This window comes from Dromiciops gliroides, chromosome 4, assembly GCF_019393635.1.
Source record: "Dromiciops gliroides isolate mDroGli1 chromosome 4, mDroGli1.pri, whole genome shotgun sequence".
Classification (NCBI taxonomy): Eukaryota; Metazoa; Chordata; class Mammalia; order Microbiotheria; family Microbiotheriidae; genus Dromiciops; species Dromiciops gliroides.
The window spans coordinates 197,312,287-197,324,367 of NC_057864.1; the positions used below are offsets into that span (position 1 = coordinate 197,312,287).

The window sequence follows — 12,081 nt, forward strand, 5'->3', positions numbered from 1 at the left end:
TTTCATCATTGCTCTGATTTTTCTCTTATAACATGACTAATGCAGAAATATGTTTAATGTAATTATGTATGTATGTATATATACGTATATACATGTATGTGTGTGTGTGTATATATACATATACATACATATATATACATATATATGTATATATATGTATATACATATATATATATATATATAACCTATATCAGATAACCTGCTGTCTAGGGAAGGGGGGAGGGAGGGGAGGGCGGGAGAAAAATCTGAAATTGGAAAGCTTGTATAAACAAAAGTTGAGAACTATCTTTACATGTAACAGGAAAAAAATAAAATACTTTATTAAAAAATATTTACAGCAACTCTTTTTGTGGTGGATAAGAATTGGAAATCAAAGGAATGCCCATCAATTGGGGAATGGCTAGACAAACTGTGGCATATGATTGTTAAGAAATCTTATTGTGCTATAAGAAATGACAAGCAGTATGATTACAGAAAGGCCTGGAAAGACTTACATGAACCAATGTATAGTGAAGTGAGCAGAATCAAGAGAACATTGTGCACAGAGACAGCAATATCATTTGATGAAGAGCTGTGAATGACTTAACTGTTCTCAGCAATACAATGATCCAAGACAATCCCAAAGGACTAATGATGAAGCATACTATCCATCTTCCAAGAAAGAACTGATATTGATTGAAGTGAAGCATGCTATTTTTCACTTTTTAATTTTTTTATTTTATTCAAGTTTTCTTATACAAAATGACTGATATGGAAATGTTTTACCTAAATGCACATGTATAACCCACATCTGATTGCTTACTGCCTCAGAGAGGGAAGAGGGGAGGGAGGGAAGGAGGGACAAAATTTGGAACTCAAAACTATAAATGAAAATGTTTATTAGAAAATTTTTTAAAAAGAGAAAAAAGAAAAGAAAAAAGCAAATTATCTTTACATATAACTGGAAAAATACTATTAAGTTTGAACTATTAAGGTTGAAAAAAAAAAAGAAGAGAAGTTTGTTAATTATGGAACAAGAAAAAATAATTATGGAACAAGTTTCAGAGTACCTTGGAAAGGGCAGGCAAATCTGAGTGGGCATTGAGTGGTAGGGTTGAGTTGGATAGAGATGAAAGAATGAGAAATGGAGGTTGGAGATTAAATATCACTGAAATTGTCAGAATAAAGGGGGTTGGGATTTTGCTGACCACTGGGGAATGAGTCTAGGCAGAGAATCAGCAGGTAGGAGCAGCTCCTTTGATGAAGTCAGGTGAGTCGAATGTTCCAGGTCACGGTTTCACCTCACCGTCTTGGTCCAGTTGCAGGCTTGGCAAAGAGCCTGAATTTGAACCCAGTTTTTCTGACACCAAATCTACTGCTCTTTCCACCACTAAACTAAGCTGCTTCCCTTTCTTTCTGATTGTGTTTTGGATGTTACACAGTTATTGTGTGTGTGTCCATGTTTAATGAACTGCATATTTAAAATTTTTTACATGAGTCCAGAGGCAGTTTGGCTTTAGTTACACTTCTAGAATTTGAAACATAAATAAAATAGAACAATGTGTTCCAAATGCTGCTTTGAATGATTTTCAAACTCATGTGTTTTGTGCCTCCATAGAGACTGCAAGAGTTTTATTTAATATTCTGAATGTTGAATACTAGTTAGAGGTATACAATTAACCAATAATAAAAATCTTGCTGTTTTTGCCAGTGAGGTTTTCTTTCCAATAGTTAAGCAAAAAACCTTTTTTTCCAGATTTTTTCCTTGTTCCCCTCTCACTCTTTTTTCTTTCTCCTTTCTTTCTCTCCTTCTCTGTTCTCCCTCTCTCTATCTCTTTCTGTCCTCTTTCCCTCTATTATCCCTTTTTCCTCTCTGCCCCTCCTTCCATCTTACACTGCCATTCATGCCATGAAGATAAATAATGGGAACATTATATAAATATTTAAGTATATAAATTGGCAATTGAGGCATCTGTTATATAAATAATTAAAGTTTCTGGTGTCGGGTGCTATTGATATGGGGTAGCAATACCACAAAACTTACTTTGATCCTGTTGATGGCATTTATTTTCATCCTCCTTACAGAGTTTCTCAGGAGGGCCTTCCAAAATTGGCAGTGAGCTTTGTTCAAGTTGAAAACAAGTGATTTTATTTTTCTCTCTTGTTCAGTTAAAGGGTAGCAGGGCAAAGGGTATTAGAGGGGTAAGGTAGCTAGTTCAAGCCACTGGCTTCCTTTATTAAAGGAATGATAAAGTTCTTACTGTCTCATACTTATCTGCCTCAGTTAATGAGTAACCCTTTGTTTTAATTCATAAAGTTTTCTACTTTTAATGTCTCTCCCCTTTAAAAGCTAGAGTTTTAAAGATGAATAGTGACAGAAATAACTAAGTGATTGAATAGATATTCAAGCTAGCTTATTTAGAATCTAACAGTGACTTGTAAAATGTTGAGAAGACAGCATGCCAAATTGACAGCAATCTAGAGACATGGTTATCATAGTAATTTTTGGTCTGGACTTGTGATTTCATTAGTATAGGAAATTTCCTATGTGATCAACTACTCTTCAACTTTAAGCCTTAAGAAAGTTTCTTTAAGTACTGAGAAGTTGTATTTCCTGGGGTCACACAGCTAGAATATGTTAGAAGCAGGATTTAAACCTAGGCCTTCCTGACTCCAGGGCTAGGTATCCACTATGCCAAGCTACCTTTCATAGAATGTTAGCATTAGAAGGGACCCTAGAGGTCTTCTAGTCTAAATCTCTCTCTCTCTTTTTTTTAAAATATGGAACGCTTCATGAATTTGCATGTCATCTTTGCACAGGGACCATGCTAATTTTCTCTGTATCATTCCAATTTTAGTATATGTGCTGCTGAAGTGAGCACTAAATCTCATATTTTATACACGAGGAATCTGGGGTTAGGTATTGAACAAATAACAATGAAGTAATATGCAAAGGGTATCATGAGATAGGCAGTATTTTGCATATGTAGTATACAATTGATCATCCTGTTAGTAATTTTGGAGACTAAAGTTTCAGTTGATTGATGAAGTTAAAAGCTAGATTTCAAAGGGTTGATGAGTGAGAGGAGAGGAAGCAGGGGCAACATGAGTAGACAGACTAATCAGGAAGACTCCTGTAGAGCTAGTGTTTTCTTATATTGCTGTTCCTCAGTAATATGAAGCCATTGCTCTGGCTGTGTTGGACTGTTCACTGAGGCCTCTTGTTCTGGACAGCTCAGAACTATCTGGTCAGACCTGCTTCTAGGGTGGAATCTTGTAGGCCTTTATTAAGAACTCTGACTGGTAAGAATCAGTCTAGTTCTGTTGAGAATGAGAGATACTTCTCATCTGTCTAAGACCCATGTCTAAAGGTAAAGTCATCTCTTTGGGTAATTTTTCTCAGTGATTGTTTGTTAATGTCTCAGAGGGCTAAAGAAATTGAGTATTTTATATATGACAGATAATATCTCTTATCATACTTTTGCTTGACTTTATATGATAGGTTGGTTGCTAAAAATGTACTTATAAATTGAATATTGGTGATTTAATTTATGTATTAAATGTATATAAGGAGTTTGCTATTTAAAAGAAGTATGGAGGGCAGCTAGGTGGCGCAGTGGATAAAGCACCGACCCTGGATTCAGGAGTACCTGAGTTCAAATCTGGCCTCAGACACTTGACACTTACTAGCTGTGTGACCCTGGGCAAGTCAACCCCCATTGCCCCACCAAAAAAAAAAAAAGGAAGTGTGGAAGTGTGGTATCCTCTCTGGGCTACTGCCCTAACTTTCACTCACACTTAAGAAAGGGGTTTCTTGGGTTCCTGATGGATCTGCACTTCTAACATTATCTTTCTTGGCCCCTAGTGTTGTTTCTCATTAACCATCAGACGCATTTAGCTCTAAGATGGTTTAAAAGACCAGCAACAGTTCCCTCCATAAACCTGCAGTGCACTGTCCCACAAATTTAGCATTCATGGAAAGAGTGGGCTCAAACTTAGAATAAAATAGTAGTGAGGGACACACATATATTAAATATGTGGCAATATTACCTCACAACCCCTTGTACTTCAAGGAGTAGAAGTGTTTTCTCTGTAGATTTTTTTTGGGGGGGTGATTCATAGATGTATTGGAGAACATACTTTTAGTTGTGAGGTTTTGTTTTTTGTGTTTTGTTTTGGTTTTTTTTTTACCAAAAATATTCATCAAATTTCCCTTTCATGGTTAAAGCTTCTTAAGTTAACCATCTTTTTTTGTAATAATAAGCATTTTTATTGATAGTTTTGGGTTCCAATTTTTATTCCTCTTTCCTTCCTTCCCCTCCCCACTCCTTGAGGTGGTAAGCACTTAGATATGGATTGTACATGTATGATTATGTAAAACATTACCATATTTGTCATTTAAAAATTTAATTTAATTTTTTTGCAGGACAATGAGGGTTAAGTGACTTGCCCAGAGTCACACAGCTAATAAGTGTCAAGTGTCTGAGGCTGTACTTGAGCTCAGGTCCTCCTGAATCCAGGCCAATGCTTTATCCGCTATGCCACCTAACCACCCCCTATATTTGTCATTTTGTGTGTGAAAACTTGATTAAAAGAAAAAAAGTGAAAAATAGCATGTTTCAGTCTGTTCCATCAATATCACTTCTTTCTTTGGAGGTAGATAGTATGTTTCATCAATAGACCTTTGGGATTATCTTGGATCATTGTATTGTTGAGAATCATCAAGTCATTCACAGTTCTTCATTAACCAATATTGCTGTCTCTGTACACAATGTTGTCTTGGTTCTGCTCATTTCACTATACATCATTTCATACATGTCTTTCCAGGCCTTTTTGAAGTCATCCTGCTTGTCATTTCTTATAGTACGATAAGATTCCATCACCATCATATACCACAGTTTGTCTAGCCATTCCCCAATTGATGGGCATTTCTTTGATTTCCAATTCTTATCCACCACAAAAAAGAGCTGTTATAAATATTTTTGTACAAGTAGGTCTTTTTCTCTTTTTGGGGATGTATTTGAGATATAAACCTAGTAGTGGTATTGCTAGATCAAAGTGTATGTACAGTTTTTTTGCCCTTTGGGCATAGTTCCAAATTGCTCTCCAGAATGATTGGATCAATCTTTATAGATTCTTAACACAGCTCCTCTTTGCTTTCCAGGGTATGTTCCTCTTCATAGCTCAATTCTCAGCTTCCTGGACAACTCTTTATTGAGTTCATGGTCAGCTCTCTTCTCTACTGCCAGTTGTCCCATTTCTTGAAGCTGCTTCCTTTCTGGGGATATTGCCTAATTGGTATCTCTGTCTGAGTCTGTGTTTCTACCCCTTCAGTTGTACCTTGAGCTTTCTAAAACTGAAAATTTTTTGAACTTCTGATTTGGGGTATCTCCCACTGGGCAAATTGCTGCTAGACATCGTGGTCAATTGTGGCTATGGGGAGGAGAGAAAAACCTTGGATCTGTGACTAATCCAGTGACTTCAACTGAATGGTAAAGGGAGATTGGGGAGATTAAATATCCTCCCTCACAGAGTCTTATTTTGAAACCTTTTATAAAGTTGAGTCAAGCAAAGAATCATCTCCTGATTTAATTTTTTTGGTAAATTCAGGTTTTATTATATTTTATTTGCCACAAATAAGGTAAACATTTATTTCATCAGAGAATCATAGCATGTTAGGACTAGAAGGAACATTAGAAATTATTTAGTCCAAATCTTTCAATTAATTTTTTTTTAAAAATTGACAAATACCCCCAAATGAACATTTTCATACACAAAGAACAGAAAAAGAGCACTATGTGTGAAATCACTAATCTCTCTTTTATAAAGCTTGTTTTTTTTAAAAAAATGTTAAATTCAGCATGCTATATAAAAATGCTCTAAATCCCTTTTGATCAAAGAAATGCAAATTAAAACAATTCTATGATATCACTTCACACTTATTAGAGTGGCAAATATAATAAGAAAAGGAAAATATTGGATGTTGGAGGGGATATGGGAAAACTGGAACACTAATCCACTGTTGGTAGAGTTGTGAAGAGATCCAGCCATTCTAGAGAACAATTTGGAACTATGCCCAAAGGGCTATATAATTGTGCACACTCTTTGATCCAGCAATACCCCTGCTAGGTTTATATCCCAAAGACATCCCCCAAAAGAAAAAAGACCTATTTGTACAAAAATATTTATAACAGCTCTTTTTGTGGTGGATAAGAATTGGAAATCAAAGGAATGCCCATCAATTGGGGAATGGCTAAAACAAGCCATGGAACATGATTGTGATGGAATCTTATTGTGCTATAAGAAATGACAAGCAGGATGATTTCAGAAAGCTCTGGGAAGACTTGTATGAACTGATGTATGGTGAAGTGAGCAGAACCAGAACATTGTGCACAGTGACAGCAATATTGTTCAATGAAGAGCTGTGAATGACTTAACTGTTCTCAGCAATACAATGATCCAAGACAATCTCAAAGGACCAATGATGAAGCATACTGTCCACCTCCAAAGAAAGAACTGATATTGATTTTACACGGACTGAAACATGCTATTTTTCACTTTCTTTCATTTTTTCTTTTAAGTTTTCTTATAGAAAATGATTAATATGGTATGTTTTACCTAATTGTACATGTATAACCTATATCTGATAGCTTACTGCCTGAGGGAGGAGGAAGGAAAGGGAGAGGAAGGATAGAATTTGGAACTCAAAACTTTAAATAAAAATGGTTATTATTAAAAATAAATTCAGTATGCTAGTTACAAAGCTGCCTCACTTGTTTGTGTTTCTCACTTAACTTTCTTCCATTCTTTTCTGTACATTTTAAAAAATACTTAACTGATATTCTTTTCCTTTTCTATGCCTATGTTAATAAATGGAGTTTTCTCCACTGAGAGTTTCCTGTACTAATGAAATCACATTTCTAGTCCCTATTCTAATTTTGCAGGTTCAAAGACTTTTAGTTTTACCTAATTAAAATTGTCCTTTTTTTTCTTACTGTGATCCTCTCTATCCCTTATTTGGTCAAGATCTCTTCCAATATTCATAGTTGTGAAAGGTATCACTTTTCCCACTCTTCTAATTTATAATATAGCCCTTTAATATATAGGTTATGCGGCTATTTGAAGCTTATTGTGTTACATTATGTGAAAAGATAGATATAATCTATTTTCCTCCAGACTTCTTTCTGATTTTTCTAGAAAAATTTGTTAGTTTTTAACCCAGTAGTTGGAGGTCTTTGGGTTTATCCAACATTACATCTATAGAGCAGCTAGGTAGTGCAGTGGATAGAGTGCTGGACCTGGAGTCAGGAAGCTATGTTCAAATTCGGCCTCAGACACTTTTTAGTGTTGTGTCCCTGAGCAAGTCACTTGCCAAAAAACTTTAGTTTTCTCATTTGTAAAATGAGCTGGAGAAGGAAATTGCCAAGAAAACTCCAAATGAGGTCACAAAGACTCAGACACAACTGAAACGAGCAAACAACAAGGCATGTATTTATTATAACAAGTATACATATATACATACATACATATATATATATATATATATATATATATATATATATATATATATATATATATATATATATATATATATATATGAGTGTGTGTGTGGTGGGGGTACTACTATGATTACTTTTGGATCTTGTTTTCCTAATTTGTCTCACTAGACAATTTTCCTTGTTTTTTTCTTTATTAAACACATAACAAATAATTTTGATGATTAGTGTTTTGTAGTATAGGTTTCCAAGCTGGTACTGTTAGGCGCCCTTCTTTTCAACACTTTTTTTCAGCATTGCCTTTGAGATTCTTGATTTTTTGTTTCAGATAAATTTAATTATTTTTTTCTAACTATAAAATAATTATTTGGTTCTTTGATCAATATGGCACAAAATAAATTAATTAATTTGGGCAGAATTGTCATTTTTGTTGTATTGATACCAACTATGGACAGTTGATGTATTTCTATTTTTAATCCTGTCTTTATTCCTGTAAAGAGTGATTTATAGTTTTCTTGTGTATGTGTCTTGGCAACTGGACTCCCAAATATTTTATATGTTCTATAGTTATTTTGAATGGAATTTTTCTTTTTAGATTTACTATATTTGGTCTAAGAGGACATAAGTAGGAGCAGTAGGTAGAAGTTGTAGACACATTTAGGCTTGATACAATAAAAAACTCTCTAACTTTTAGCTTTATCCAAAAATAGAATGGAACCAGTGTTGCCAAAATTAGAAGGAAAGCAGAAAAATGGGGGAGGGGGAATGATTTTTCAGCAAGTTTCTTTGATGAAAAGGCTTTGCTTCTCAAATATATAGAGAACTGAATCGAATTTATAAGAATGCAAGATATTACCTAGTTGATAAGTGGTTAAAAGATATGAACAGGAAGTTTTCAGATGAAAACAATCAAAGCTATCGATAGTCATATGAAAAAATGCCCTAAATCACTATTGATTAAAGAATACAAATTAAAACAACTCTGAGGTATCACTTCACACCTATCAGATTGGCTAAAATTATAGAAAAGGAAAATGACAAATGTTGGAGGGGATGTGGGAAATCGGGACACTAATGCACTATTGGTGGCGTTGTGAACTGATCCAACCATTCTGGAGAGCAATTTGGAACTGTGCTCAAAGGGCTATAAAACTGTATACCCTTTGACCCAGCAATACCACAACTAAGTCTATACCCTAAGAGATTTTTAAAAATTAGAAAAAGGACCTATATGTACAGATATATTTATAGTACCTCTTTTTGTGGTGGCAAAGAATTAGAAATTGAGGGGATGTTCATCAATTGGAGAATGGTTGAACAAGTTATGATACATGATTGTGATGAAATACTTTTGTGCTATAAGAAATGATGAGATGGATGCTTTTGGAAACACCTGAAAAGACTTAAATGAGCTGATGTAAAGTGAAGTGAACAGAACCAGGAAAACATTGTATACAATAACAGCAATATTGTGTGATCAACTGTGATAAACTTAGCTCTTCTCTGCAATACAAAAATGCAAAAGAGTTCTGACAGACTTATGATGAAAAATGCCATCTGCCTTCAGAGATAGAACTGAGGGAGTCTGAATACAAATCGAAGCATACTCTTTTTGTGGGGAGGGCCTGTGTTTTCTTTTACAACATGACTGATGTGGAAGTATGTTGGGTTTTTTTAGGGGGGGGGGGCTCAGGGCAATGAGGGTTAAGTGACTTGTCCAGGGTCACATAGCTAGTAAGTGTCAAGTATCTGAGGTTGGATTTGAACTCAGGTCCTCCTGAATCCAGGGCTGGCGCTCTATCCACTGTGCCACCTAGCTGCCCCCAGAAGTATGTTTTACATGACTGAACATGACCAATGAATTTCCTTCCAGCTCTGAAATTCTGTGATTCTTGGGAAGGTCAATTTTGTGTTATTTCATATCTGATCTTATTTGGAAAATAGAGATGATATGTTATTATTTATTTATATTATTTATTAAGATTATTTAGGGTTTTAGGCCCATATACACATGTGTGTGTGTATATATATATATGAGGCAGCTAGGAGTCAGCAAAACCTGAGTTCAGATCCAGCCTCAAATGTTTGCTACTATGTTACCCAAGGCAAGTCCCTTAACTTCTGTCTGCCTCATTTCTTTCATCTGTAAAATGGAAATTACAATAGCATATACCTCCTAAGGTGGTTGTGAGGATCAAATGAGATAATATTTATAAAGCGCTTTGCAAACCTTAAAGCACTACATACATGCTAGATTTTAATACAGATATATTTAAATTACTGCAAATATGCACACATCACTATTTCGCTTTCTGTACATACATATGTATATACAAATATACATTTATATTTATACTATACATATATAGAAAACACAAAACTATAAAATGGAGACAAATCAAGAATGTTATGGGTTGATGCTAGGTAACCTTGGCCTAGCTCCAGCAGAGAGACATAATCCTGGTCTTCAGCACTTGGTATTACAACTATCCAGCACTGTGATAATAGGCTAGGGTTCACAGTTGAGTAAAATTGTACTCTTTTAGGTAGATCACTTTGAGTTGGGAATTGCTCCCTTTTTCTGAATTCTTCTTGTACTTATATTCCAGATGTTATTTGACTTTAAATTGTTTTCTAATTGTTCCACATATCTTAATTTTCTCTCCCCAGTCAGAAGGCACTGTGAAAGTAGAGAGAGAAATAGGTCATACATACAGCATTTGGCAGAGTCCTCATAGTAATGTATATAATCCCTAGTGTTTAATAAATAGTTGGTTGACTTAATGTATAGATGATGATTTGAATTTAGGATTTTTATACATGCAGTTATAAAAAGTAAAACAGAAAACAAAAAATCTTGTACATTAATTAAAACATGGTATTTAACGCCACCCTTTAATTTTTTTTAGTGCAACAGGAAATCATAATTGCAGGCTTAACTGTTTAGTTACTCTTGAGAAAAAAGTCAATCCATCTTTCAAAGTGAAACATGTACATAGTTTTATTTTTCATACAATTTCAGTATATGTGGTGAATCATTTTTACTAAGGTCTGTTGGTAGCTCACTACTGTTCTTTGAAATAACTGCTTTCACTCAAGGCTTCCAGACAATTATGCACATGGAAAATAAGACTGGTGAAGTAATAATCATTCATGATTAATAACTGAGTATTTGAAGATGATGAAGTATATTTTTGTATCACTGTAGATTTTCATTCTTTCTGTTTACAAGTTGTGATGTACAACTCAGATTTTGCTGGGTGAATCCTTTGGTTTTAGCATGTTAAATTAGATGAGATAAAGCATTTATAAAGTTTACAATGTACAAGATACTATGCTAAGATCTAGGAATACATAAGCAAAAAGAAAGAGTCCTTGCTATCAAGGAGTTTACATTCTAAGGAAGAAAGACAACACATAAAAGGAGCTGGAAAAATGGAGGTGAGAGGTAGGTACAGAAGGCACCCTGTCTGGGACTAGGTGGAAAAATAGTCTGGAGTATAGCTGGTGTGGGCTAAGTGGATTGTAAATGAGAATGGGTTCTTCCTGGGAGTAATTGTTAACCAAAACTATTGTCAATTATTTAAAACTATTGTCATTATTTAAAAAGAAGGGAATTGACATTTTAAGGACAGTACTACAACATGTATTTTTTGTATAAGATAATAGTTCTTTTTTGTTAAACTTATTTTTTAATAAGCATTGATTTTTTTCTCCTCACCTCCCTCCATTGAGAATAAAAAATAAAACTTTTTTTAACAAATGTACTTGTACACATATGTGTATATGTTTATATATACATATATGTGAGGCATCTAGGAATCAGAAAAACAGGCTGTACACACACCTATATATGCACATATATGTGCTTATATGTATGTAAATGTATGTGTATGTATATGTATATATCCTTATTAAGTCTTTTAGGGGGGCAGGGCAATGGGGGTTAAGTGACTTGTCTAGGGTCACCCAGCTAGTTAGTATCAAGTGTCTGAGGCTGGATTTGAACTCAGATTCTCCTGACTCCAGGGCTGGTGCTTTACCCACTGTGTTACCTAGCTGCCCCCTTACCTTCATTTTATTGTTATTGTTATTTTTTTTTTCGGGGCAATGGGGGTTAAGTGACTTGCCCAGGGTCACACAGCTAGTAAGTGTCAAATGTCTGAGGTCGGATTTGAACTTAGGTACTCCTGAATCCAGGGCCGGTTGCTTTATCCACTGTGCTATCTAGCTGCCCCTCCTTACCTTCATTTTTTAAAAAAATGTGGGACAGCTAGGTGGCACAGTGGATAAAGCAACTGGCCCTGGAGTCAGGAGGACCTAAGTTCAAATCCAGCCTCAGACACTTGACACTTACTAGCTGGGTGACCCTGGGCAAGTCACTTAACCCCAATTGCCTCACTAAAAAAACCAAAAAACCAAAAAACAAAACAAAAAAAAATGTTTCATTTGTGTTTTGTTGTATTAATCACTTTTTAAAATCTTACTTTTTTTGATTCTGGTTTTATATTGCCTTCTTTTCTGAATATATCCGTCCTACCTCTCCAACCCAGCCATCTCTTTTAACAAAGATTTAAAAAGAAGGAGGTAAAAGGAGTTCAGCAAA

The 12,081-nt window shown here is 34.9% G+C and overlaps 1 protein-coding gene and 1 non-coding gene across 5 annotated transcripts in view; one reads left to right on the forward strand and one right to left on the reverse strand.

Moving 5' to 3' along the window:
- RNF157 (ring finger protein 157) overlaps window positions 1–12,081 on the forward strand; it is a 146,487-nt gene that overhangs the window by 25,603 nt on the left and 108,803 nt on the right. The gene's annotated exons all lie outside the window — the stretch shown is intronic.
- Window positions 2,755–2,861, reverse strand: LOC122726916. Its single transcript, XR_006352907.1, has one exon. It is a non-coding gene; the product is annotated as a U6 spliceosomal RNA (small nuclear RNA).